The 10,336-nt window shown below is 48.3% G+C and overlaps 2 long non-coding RNA genes across 2 annotated transcripts; one reads left to right on the forward strand and one right to left on the reverse strand.

Moving 5' to 3' along the window:
• Window positions 1–1,485: 1,485 nt before the first annotated feature.
• LOC138918574 (uncharacterized) lies at window positions 1,486–6,019 on the reverse strand. Its single transcript, XR_011428097.1, has 3 exons — window positions 5,579–6,019; window positions 2,068–2,201; window positions 1,486–1,722 (listed from the first exon to the last, which is right to left on the reverse strand). It is a non-coding gene; the product is annotated as an uncharacterized lncRNA (long non-coding RNA).
• LOC138918573 (uncharacterized) lies at window positions 5,327–10,112 on the forward strand. The gene is made up of 2 exons (XR_011428096.1): window positions 5,327–5,887; window positions 9,549–10,112. It is a non-coding gene; the product is annotated as an uncharacterized lncRNA (long non-coding RNA).
• Window positions 10,113–10,336: the final 224 nt, after the last annotated feature.

Here is a 10,336-nt window from a genome sequence, read left to right on the forward strand (position 1 = left end):
AAAGTCCAGAACACAAATGCAATATTATTACATAATAAAGTGGCATTTCAAATCAGTGGGATAAGTGTGTGATCATCTGGAAAAAAAAGTTCCATTCCAATTACCCATATTTACCAAAGTACATTTCATATGGGTGGAAAATTTGAACATGAAAAACGAAACTTTAAAAATCACAGAAGAAGGGCTGGTCCCGTGGCCGAGTGCTTAAGTTTGTGTGCTCTGCTTCGGTGACCCGGGGTCGTGCCAGTTCGGATCCTGAGCGTGGACATGGCACCGCTCATCAGGCCATGCTGAGGCGGCGTCCCACATAGCAGAACCAGATGCGCTCACAACTAGAATATACAACTAAGTACTTGGGGGGCTTTGGGGAGAAAAAGAAAGAGAAGAAAAAAAAGAAGATTGGCAACACTTGTTAGCTCAGGTGCCAATCTTTAAAAAAAAAATCACAGAAGAAAAGGGGGAGAATTATCAAATAATCTCTGATTTGGAAAGACCTTTTTAACTCTGACACAAAATCTGAAAGCCAGAAAAGATTGATAAATTTGACCAACCCCAAAACTAAGATATTAGTTGGCAAACACCACCATAAACAAAATCAAATGATAATCAATAAATTAGGAAGCCTGTCCCTCAAATAAGAGAAAAAATGGCTAATATGTTTAATAATAAGAATGCCCAAAAATCGTATATTAAAAAAGGCCAAGATCTTAATAGAGATGGGGAAAATATATGAAGAGTTTACATGGAAAAAACCCCTAACTGGTTCCTTAGTGCTCAAACCCACGGTTAATAAGAATGCAAATTTAAACAACACTGCAATACAATTTCTTTCTTTATCAGGTTGGCAAGGATTCAGAGTAAAGTGTGCCATCACGTTATATTCGTAAAGGTGAGGAGAAAACAGGCAGTTTATACACCGCTGCCGGGAATGTAAATTGGTGAAACCTCTGTGGAGGATCATTTGACAATACCTAACAAAATTTAAAATGCATGAAGCTCTCAACCCAGCGATCCTAGGTGTTTATCCCACAGATAAAGCCTCCATTCGCAAAACAACTCCTGCCCGCCCATATTGAGACGGTATTGTTTGTGAAAACAAAATAATGGCAATAATTTAGCATCTGTCTGTCAGCAGGCTGGTTAAATAAATGTTGGTATAAATGGACTATAAAATACATAAAACCATTTCAAAGAATGAGGATGCTCTTTATGTGCTGAAATGAAACAATTTCCAATATATAAAGTAAAACAACAAAAACAACACGAGGAAGTATGTTTAGTACGCTCCCATTTGTATGAAATACATTGTGTGTGTGTATACATGTATGAATATTTTCCACACAGGTAGTGTATTTTGTAAACACTTGCCTTGTCAAGAAGTTGCCAACAGTGCTCTCTCTGGATAAAAGAAATAGGAGCCAGAGGAATGGAGGTGGCGCTGGTGCTCATATTACATGTTCAAAGAAGGATACAAAAATCAAAGAATTAAAAAGTTTCATTTATTCTTTCAACCATGTTTACTAAGCATCCCCATTGCTTATCCTGGATTACGGAGACGGGATAAGACAGAGAGCAAGACACATCAGATTTAAAGCAAAAGTAAGACGAGGAGAGGAGCCAGCTGCGTAGCATGATGGCTAAGTTTGTGTGCTCTGCTTCAGCGGCCCGGGGTTCGCAGGTTTGGATCCCGGGTGCAGACCTAGTACTGCTTGTCAGGCCACTCTGTGGTGCCGTCCCACATAAAATAGATGAAAATGATCACAGACGTTAGCTCAGGGCCAATCTTCCTCACACACACACACACACACACACAAAGGACCAGAGATTGAGCTGGGGGTGGAGTTGTACTGTGATGCCCGCAGCCCAGCCCAGGGCAGCATCACGGCTCTGGGATGCGGTCCAGGTGCAGGGAATGGGTGGGCTTTGAAGACCCAGAGACCCGGCATGTCTCTGCTCGTTGCCGGGAAAGCCGCCTGCAGGTGTGGTGGGTCGGCAGCTGCATCTCTGCTCCCTGCTGGAAGCCCTGGGCTGGCTGGGGCTCCCCGCGTTTGATCGTGGGGTTCTTACCTCTGGATCCTCGCATCCATCAGATCCACACAACTGTCAATGTACCAGGCGCCCAGGGAAGCGCTCTCACCGCATCTCTGCCTCGGAGAGCTCAGCTTCTGGCATCCAGTTAAAGAGAAGCCATTTTTCGTGGCCTGGAAAAGACCAAAGGCAGCCCTGGCTGAAGGCACCTCAGGGCCTCAGGGTCGCACTAGAAACCAATTCCGTTTCATGAGTAGCCAAAAGATGGAGTAACCAAACATTTGCCGGGAAATGGGTCTCTGCCTCAGCATCCTGAACACACCTCAGGGGGCGGCCCTGGGCCGGGGCCCCTTGGCTGACCGGACAGGGCGGATGTCTGTGTCTCAAAGTTTGAGTGCCGCCCACGTGGTGAACATTCCGCAGGGCGAGCCAGCGCCCTTCAGTGCTGTAAAAGCGCTGGACCTCGGCTCCACGAGCCGGCCTTGCACGGGCGGGCTGTGGCTCCCAAGCGCTGCTCTGACACAAACGGGCATCGAGGCTGTTAGTCTGCTCCCCAGGAAGCTCGGACTTCCTTCTGCTCTTGTTGAACACACTGTGGACGCCCTTCCTCAGCCCTGCCTCGCTGCCGATAGTCGTCGGGTGGGATGGAGATCACGGAGCGCTTCCCGGCTCGGAGAGAAACGCGACACTGCGGGGCTGTCCGCCGAGCCCCACCGACTCTGCCAGCGATGCTGAGTGTGTTTACCGAGTGCTTCCAAAAACGCTTCCTTAATCCCTCAACAATCCTTTGAAGTGGGATTTATAATTTCCTCCATGTTGCAAATGAAAACAATAGCTCAGGAAGGTTGAGCCATCATCCAAGGCCACAGCTGAAAAGCAGTGGCTCACCGGGTGACCCAGGACGCATGACAGGGAGCCCTCGAGAGCCCAGCTCTGCCTCACGCCTCACTCAGCCGCCTCGGGATGAGCCGGGCCCTGCACACTCAGGGGATTCCCGCTGGTTGCAGCCGCCGGCCCTCCAGGACCAGTTCACCTGGCCCCATCTCATCGGCACGGTGAGTAATTACGAGAGGTTTTCCAGGAACTGAGAGCTCCTCGTGTCCACTGCAAGCTGGCTAAGACCACCGACTCGACTGGGCCTGCGTTGAAAACTCCACCCCAGACCATGCCTACACCACCATTTTGTGAACGCGTCCTGTGAAGAGGCGTGAAGCTTGGCCACACTTGTGCAGCCCATTGACGACCTCACCTCCAGTCACCTTCTCCACACTCAGGCTGCCCTGCCCCTCAGGCCCTACATGGTGCCCCGGCCCTGGATCGGGGAGACAGATCTGAGGGCACACGCTTCCTTTCTCCAGCCAGATCCATCTCGCAATAAAGCTGTTTTCCTCCTCCAGAAGTGGATGCTATAATCATTGACTCTTCATGCTCATCGGGCAAGAGAACCCAGTTTTGTGCAGCGACATGGTCATGAGATTGACCGTCACAGCCTGTCCTCTATGCCCGTGACTTTGGTCTGAGCACTGGGGCCTTCAGCAAAGCCCAGCTCCTTGGCTCTTGGATGAATAAAGTGCTCTCCACGGAGCTGGGGCCCTGCCTCCTGGGCCTCCTGCCAGGCAGGCGTGGGGAGGCCATTGCTGCCTCAGCACGAGTCACTCAGAGCCATCCATGCCTCACCTGGGGACAGAGTGCAGCCGGCACCAGCCTCTGGTTGGTACCCTTCATGGAAGCCCCTGAGCCTATGGTTTAAGCCCAGCTGGCTTACTGGGGTCTTCATTTTTGTTTTCCAGGGTTCCCCTTCTGTGCTCACATTTGCCCAGTTCTCTATTCTGTTCCATTCCATTCTGTTCCAGCTCACGCCATTCCATTCTGTTCCATTCGTTCTCATTCTGTTTGTTCCCTTCCACACTGTTCCACTCTATCGCATGCTAGTCTCATCTCTGGTCTGGTACAGACTGTCGGACCCCGGTCACCAGGATTTCCCATCTGTAGCGAGCTCCTCGGCTCTGCTTGTGTGGGGGTCTCTCCCCAATGCCCCCCGGGTCACCTGGTCCTCAGCGGGCGGGCAGCTCCCTTGCTGTTGGCCAGCCTGCCAGGGGAAGGCAGCCTCTGCAGACACGAAGGGGCCGGGCAAGGAGCCCCTGAACCTGAAGCCGAGTGGGCTGGGGCAGACAGGGAGGTGCAGTCACGGGGGGATGGGTGGTTAGGGCTGGGGGAGCGGAGGTCCCCTCACAAACTGCCCTCAGAGGCAGTTACCCCACAGCTCTCTTGGGTCTCTTCTAGACATTCCTTTAATTCTAAACATGCTTGCCTCTGGAATAAAATATTCACAGAACTGAAAACGACCTTAGGGATCAACTGTCTCACAGGTGAGGAAACCAAAGCTCAGAGACCTCAAGCTGTTTGCCCGAGGTCACACAGCAGGGCCTGGGGGGTGGGTCTCCCGGATCCTGAGCCCAGTAAGTTCATTGCAGTGCCCACCACAGCCCCACACCTTGGGTGCACATTTGGCCTCTATTGCTGTGTGCAAAGCACCACGGCTTAGTGGCTTCAAACAACACACTTATCTCTCACCGTTCCTGTGGAGACCGGCACGGCTTCATGGGGTCCTGAGCATTCTGGCCTCTGTGTTTCCTTAGTTTCTCTCTCCTTTGTCCCAGTCACCAACCTCCTAGCCCCAGGGAGCTTTCTTCCCTAATCTCGAGCGAGCAGGCTCTGCAGGTGGGGCTGGGCTCCGGGCTGTGGTCCTCCCGGCCGGGCAGGCGGCACCCGGGGGCGGGTCACAAGGTTATGCTTGCACGAGTGGACATGCTTTTACACAGTATTCGGTGTCCCACTTCCTGCAGGAGGCTTTCAGTCCATCTTGTTGGGAAGTCTGCAGGGTACGCTGTAGTCAAGTGGCCTTTTCAAAAACAATCGTAAGGGACAGAAGGACTTGCGAATGGAGTGCTTTGTGGCCCTTCTGGGCCCTCGTTGGTGAACAGAGAGGAGAGAGCTTGATTTCTGAGTATCATGGGTCCTTTCCCTGTGGCCTCCAGAGGGTCAAGGTGTCCCTTCTGCTTTACTTAGGGAACAGTGTTGCTCCAGGAAACCAGGAAACGACACAATAGCATTCCAGAAACACCTGGCCACAGGGCCTTTGGGCAAGTGGCACTTTTCACCCCACTTAACCTGGCACTTGAAAGAAGGTTCTCAAGGCAGGAGAGGGAAGGACACAGAAACGAGAAAACCGATCTACACTGGAGCGTTTCCATGATCACGTCACACCAAAAATGTGTGGCAGGCTCGCTCCCCAGGTGACAAAGTGTGGATGCTCAGACAGCCCAGACACACAAACAGCAGGGCCCCCACCTCCCGTTCACCCCCAGTGGCCTTTAAATCCCTCTGGCTTTCCGTTCTCAGCTCTGTGACCTTGACCTGTTTACGTCGTCCTGCTGCCACTTCACTCATCTCGTCAGCACGCCAGGAACAACAGCCTGTGGGAGAGGCAGAGCCAGCTGGTGTCACCTGGGACGCACCTGGGACACACCTGTACTGCCTGTGATATTACCTTGACAGGGCCACCGCATTTCAGGGTCGGCCCCCGTCTCGTGGGCTCAGAAAGTGAGCGCAGACGTTGATCAGGCGCCATGTGGACTGACAACAAGCCGAGGTCGCCGCGTTAGTTCACAGCAAGAACTGGAACCCAGTGGACGAAACAGGCACACGTGTCTGCCTCCTACGTTCCCTCCTGTCTCCGTCTGTCGGGCTGCTGTGACAAAACACCACAGGCTGGGTGCCTTCTAAACAACAGGGATTCGTTTCTCGGGGTTCTGGAGGCTGGAAGTGCAGGATCAGCTACCAGCAGGTTCGGCGTCTGGTGAGCCCGCTTCCTGGTTCTTAGACGGTGTGTCTCGCTGTGTCCTCACCAGGTGACGGGTTCTCTCTTATGAGGGCACTAATCCCACACCTGTGGCCTAGCCACCTCCCAAAGGCCCCTTCTCCTAACACCACCACAGTGGGGGTTAGGTTTCAACATAAGAGTTTGGGGGGACACAAACCTTCATTCTGTAGCACTTTCTTAAGGGCACATCTTCACGTGGAGACGGGACCATCCGAGGGTTGCTTGGAGCTCGCAGATTTGAGCTGGGGGGGGCGGGGCTGGGAGTGGTCCAGCTGTAAGAGCTGATGCCTCCGGTGCCTCATGAGCAGGCACTGATGCGCATTTTATGCGTCCCCTGTGGCCCCCTGCCTGGTGGCCTGCAGCTCTCCTGAGGGCTGCGTCCCGCTGATTCCTGCCAGCTTCCACACGTTTGCGCATTGGCCCTCCATTGCGTGACAATCTTCCAGGTCTTTTCCTTAGAGTTTTACCACCTATGTATGTGTCGCTACATGTACATACACATGGTTTAGTTTTGTCATTTTGGAACCTTCGCCAAATGGAATTGCGTGTTATATATTCTTCTATGACTTGTTTCTTTTGCTTAAGATACATTCGTTCATCTCCACAGCTTCGTTTCCTTCTTTATCAGCACTGGATGGTGGTCTGGTTTATACTGTCCCACAATTTCTCCCTCCACGTTACTACTCACGGGTCTATCAGACGCTGCCCAATTCTTCCCCGAGGGCAGTGCCCATGTCCACGCTCCCTGGAGCCGGAAGGGTCCCCACGGCCGGCACTGCCTGGCTTCTCCGTGTGAACGTGGCTCCTTCTGATCTACTTTCCCTTGATTCCTGATGAAGTCGAGGCCTCCACGTGTGTTTCTGCACCATTTGTGTCTCCTTTTCTGATAGCGTTTTTTGAATATTTTTCTATTAGGTTATTTGTGTTTTTCTCGCCAATTTATGTGAATTCTCTACATATTATGGATATTAATCTTTTGTCAGTTATATGTCAGCATCTTTTCCTACTTCCTGAGTTGCCTTTTTCATCTTTTCTTGTTTGTTTAAAAACATGTTTTTATTGTGGTAAGAACACTTAACGTGGAGCGATCTCCCCTCTTAAATATTAGCGCACGACGCCGTCCTGGTGAGGATGGGTGCACTGTGGTACCACAGATCTCTAGAACGTAATCGTCCTGCTTTTTAATCTCCTCATGGTACCGATGGTATCTTTTGATGAACAGAAGTTCTTTTTTTTCCCCTTTTTCTTTTCTGCTTTATCTTCTCCAAATCCCCCTGGTACGTAGTTCTATATTTAGTTGTGGGTCCTTCTAGTTGTGGCATGTGGGACGCTGCCTCAACACGGCCTGACGAGCGGTGCCATGTCCGTGCCCAGGATCCGAACTGGTGAAACCCTGGGCCACCAAAGCGGAGCGCGCAAACCTAACCACTGGGCAACAAGGCCGGCCCCAGATGAACAGAAGTTCTTAATTTTAGCATAGTTCAACTTGTCAATATTTTTCATGATTTTGTGTGTATGTGTGTCTTAAGGTCCATCCCTACCCTGAGGTTGTAGAAAGTCTTTTTATCATCTTGTGAGAATTTTACAGTTTTTTTCACATGTAAGTATTTAATCCATGTGGAATTGATCTTTTTAATACGGTGTGAAATGTGGACCTAATATCGTTTCCCTCTCTGTTCACTGTGTTGCCTCAGGACTCCGTACTAACCAGCACATATTTACCACTCATTGAGCAGGCGTAGCTGCTCCAGCAGACGTCTGTTTCCCAGCGTGCCTGGGCTCGGTTCTCAGCCGCTTTTCTGTTCTGCTGCCTCCGTGCGCGGCCTCAGCCCACACCAGCCCGTTCCAACTACTTAGCTTCTTGAGCTGTCTTCACCTTTCGGGGCGCGACCCCCAGCCTTATTCTTCTTTCTAAGGGTCTCGGCTACACTGGGTCCTTCATTATTTCTATATAAATTTGGGAATCAGCTTTTCAAATTCCATAAGAAAAAAAAGCCTCCTTGTGATTTAAATGAAATCTATTGAAGCCACAAGAGTGTGTGTTTTTGTTGTTGTTGTTTTGATAAAGTAACTTTTTACTCAAAAAAACCTGGAAGCTTCAAGTAGAAAACTGGGAAACACAGAAAAATAGAAATAGATAAAAGAAAAATCACTAAATCAACTCAAAACCCACCATCAGAGATGTGCACTGCTAACATTTTAATGTCATTTTATGTTTTCATAAATATTCTATTACCTACAAGGTACCTATTGAATAAACATATACATATATTGAGTGTGCATGTGTACACACACGTGCATTTATATGTGCTCCAGACACGCATATAATTGGTATACATTGATATACATTGATGGTATATCATTGGTATACACTGATATACATTGATATGGTATCTATTCTAAGATGCCCATGGTGTCACATCTCTGGATTCAGGATGCTTGGTCTAATTGCTCTGGGCCAGGCAGAAGGCTTGCTCGCTGCATGGTCCCCTCATCTGCGTAGAACCTTGCAGGACAGAGCCGCTGGGAGCCACGAGGGGAGCACTTTTCACTCCACAAATGCTGGACTATGCTCCTACCGGTGTCAGTGTGGTGGGGGACCTGACACATGCATCCTGGGTGGGACGAGATGTGGAAGACAGAGTCTAAACTGGACAAATCGTGAAGGCATCTTAACCAAATATTTTTGCCTTGTTTTTCTATTTATGTATCCAAAGAAGTGGTATTTGGTAAAAACCTATGTCTAAATAAGTTAAAAATAGCTCTTTTGACAAGTATAAAATTAAAATTCTAGGGGCCGGTTCAGTGGTGCATTGGTTAAGTGTGCACGTTCCACTTCTTGGTGGCCGGGGGTTCACTGGTTCAGATCCCGGGTGTGGACATGGCACTGCTTGGCAAGCCATGCTGTGGTAGGCGTCCCACATATAAAGTAGAGGAAGATGGGCACAGATGTTAGCTCAGGGCCAGTCTTCCTCAGCAAAAAAGAGGAGGACTGGCAGTAGTTAGCTCGGGGTTAATCTTCCTCAAAAAAAAAAAAAAAAATTAAAATTCTAAATGTTGAGAAAACAATGTTTTTTAGTTTAATTAGTTGAATCGAACTTTTTTCCTCTTAAACTGGGTACAGAACAAGGAGATGCCTCTGATTATCTGAAGTTCCATACAGATGTCTGTGGATGGGTTGGTACAGTCCATTAACACAATTTAGCACAGACTAGCACTGGGGCCAGCTCCTGTGGGGTGGGTGGGGTGGGAGATGATCCATGCTTCTGCGTTGCCTGCTTCACACAGGTAGACCGCCTGGAAACCCATCACTCTCCCCAATAATTGGGAATTGGCCGTGGTTTTGTCTTAATTCTGACATGGAATTATCAGTGACTTCCTCTAATTATCGCTTCCAGATTGATTGAAGTTTGATATCGTGTTTTAGGTACCATATGCATTGTTTTCTCAATAATATATCCTAAACTCCCTTTGCCTCCAAGTCCCTTCTTTTGGGAAGTGAGGTCCGTGGCGGTTACCAGGTGGCTGGGAAGGGGATACGGGTCGTACTGCTGCCCCCTACTGGTGGAGGAAGTTATTGTAAAACATCAGAGCAAAGAAACACGGTTGCACGTCCTCGGGTACCTTTCTCCCACAGGCCACACAGCTGACCAGATGCAGGAGCTGGGAGTTTCCTACAACGCCTGAGAGCTGAAGTGAACGCCACCTGGATGCACGGCTCCAAAGCAATGGTGGTGTTGCTACTAGATTCAAGCCAGTTTCAGGCAGAATTTACTTTTTTCCTTACTGCTCACCAGGTATTAAATATTCAGTGAAATTTTTGCTTTTCCTGGATACCTGACATTGTAATTATTTCAAATGTACTATTTCGTTCTATACCGTGTATTCATTTTTATTAGAGTATGCTTTTGTTTACGTGTACTGTGGATACTTTTTAAAAGAATCATTCAAGTTTATTTTGCTTTATATTTTGTACCAGTTTTTAGTAATATGTTGCTTTGTCAATATGAATTTTGCATAAATTTATTCTAATTTATTTTACATTGTGGCTCGCTTTTTATTTACTAGCATTTCCTGAAGTGTAATTCCCATATTGGCTTTTATATGGTATGTGAAGTATTTATAAATTTACTAGTAAATCTATTGTGTTCAGTTGCATTCTATATAATAGTATTTACCAATACAATATATTTCTTTTTAAGTCCGTGGCTTTCGATTTTTCTTTTTCAGGTTTAGTAGAAAATTACCACACATCCAAAATGTATCATCTCAACTGGATTCCAATATATACTGTAACTTTATTTATGTATGTTTACCCCTATAATTCCACTTGAAAATAGCTTTCAATACATAAATGATGAGAAATGCTTTCATTTTTCAAAAAATGTCCTTGTCAGGTTAGGAGCATGTTTCAAATGCCAACAA

This window comes from Equus caballus, chromosome 17, assembly GCF_041296265.1.
Source record: "Equus caballus isolate H_3958 breed thoroughbred chromosome 17, TB-T2T, whole genome shotgun sequence".
Taxonomy (NCBI): Eukaryota; Metazoa; Chordata; class Mammalia; order Perissodactyla; family Equidae; genus Equus; species Equus caballus.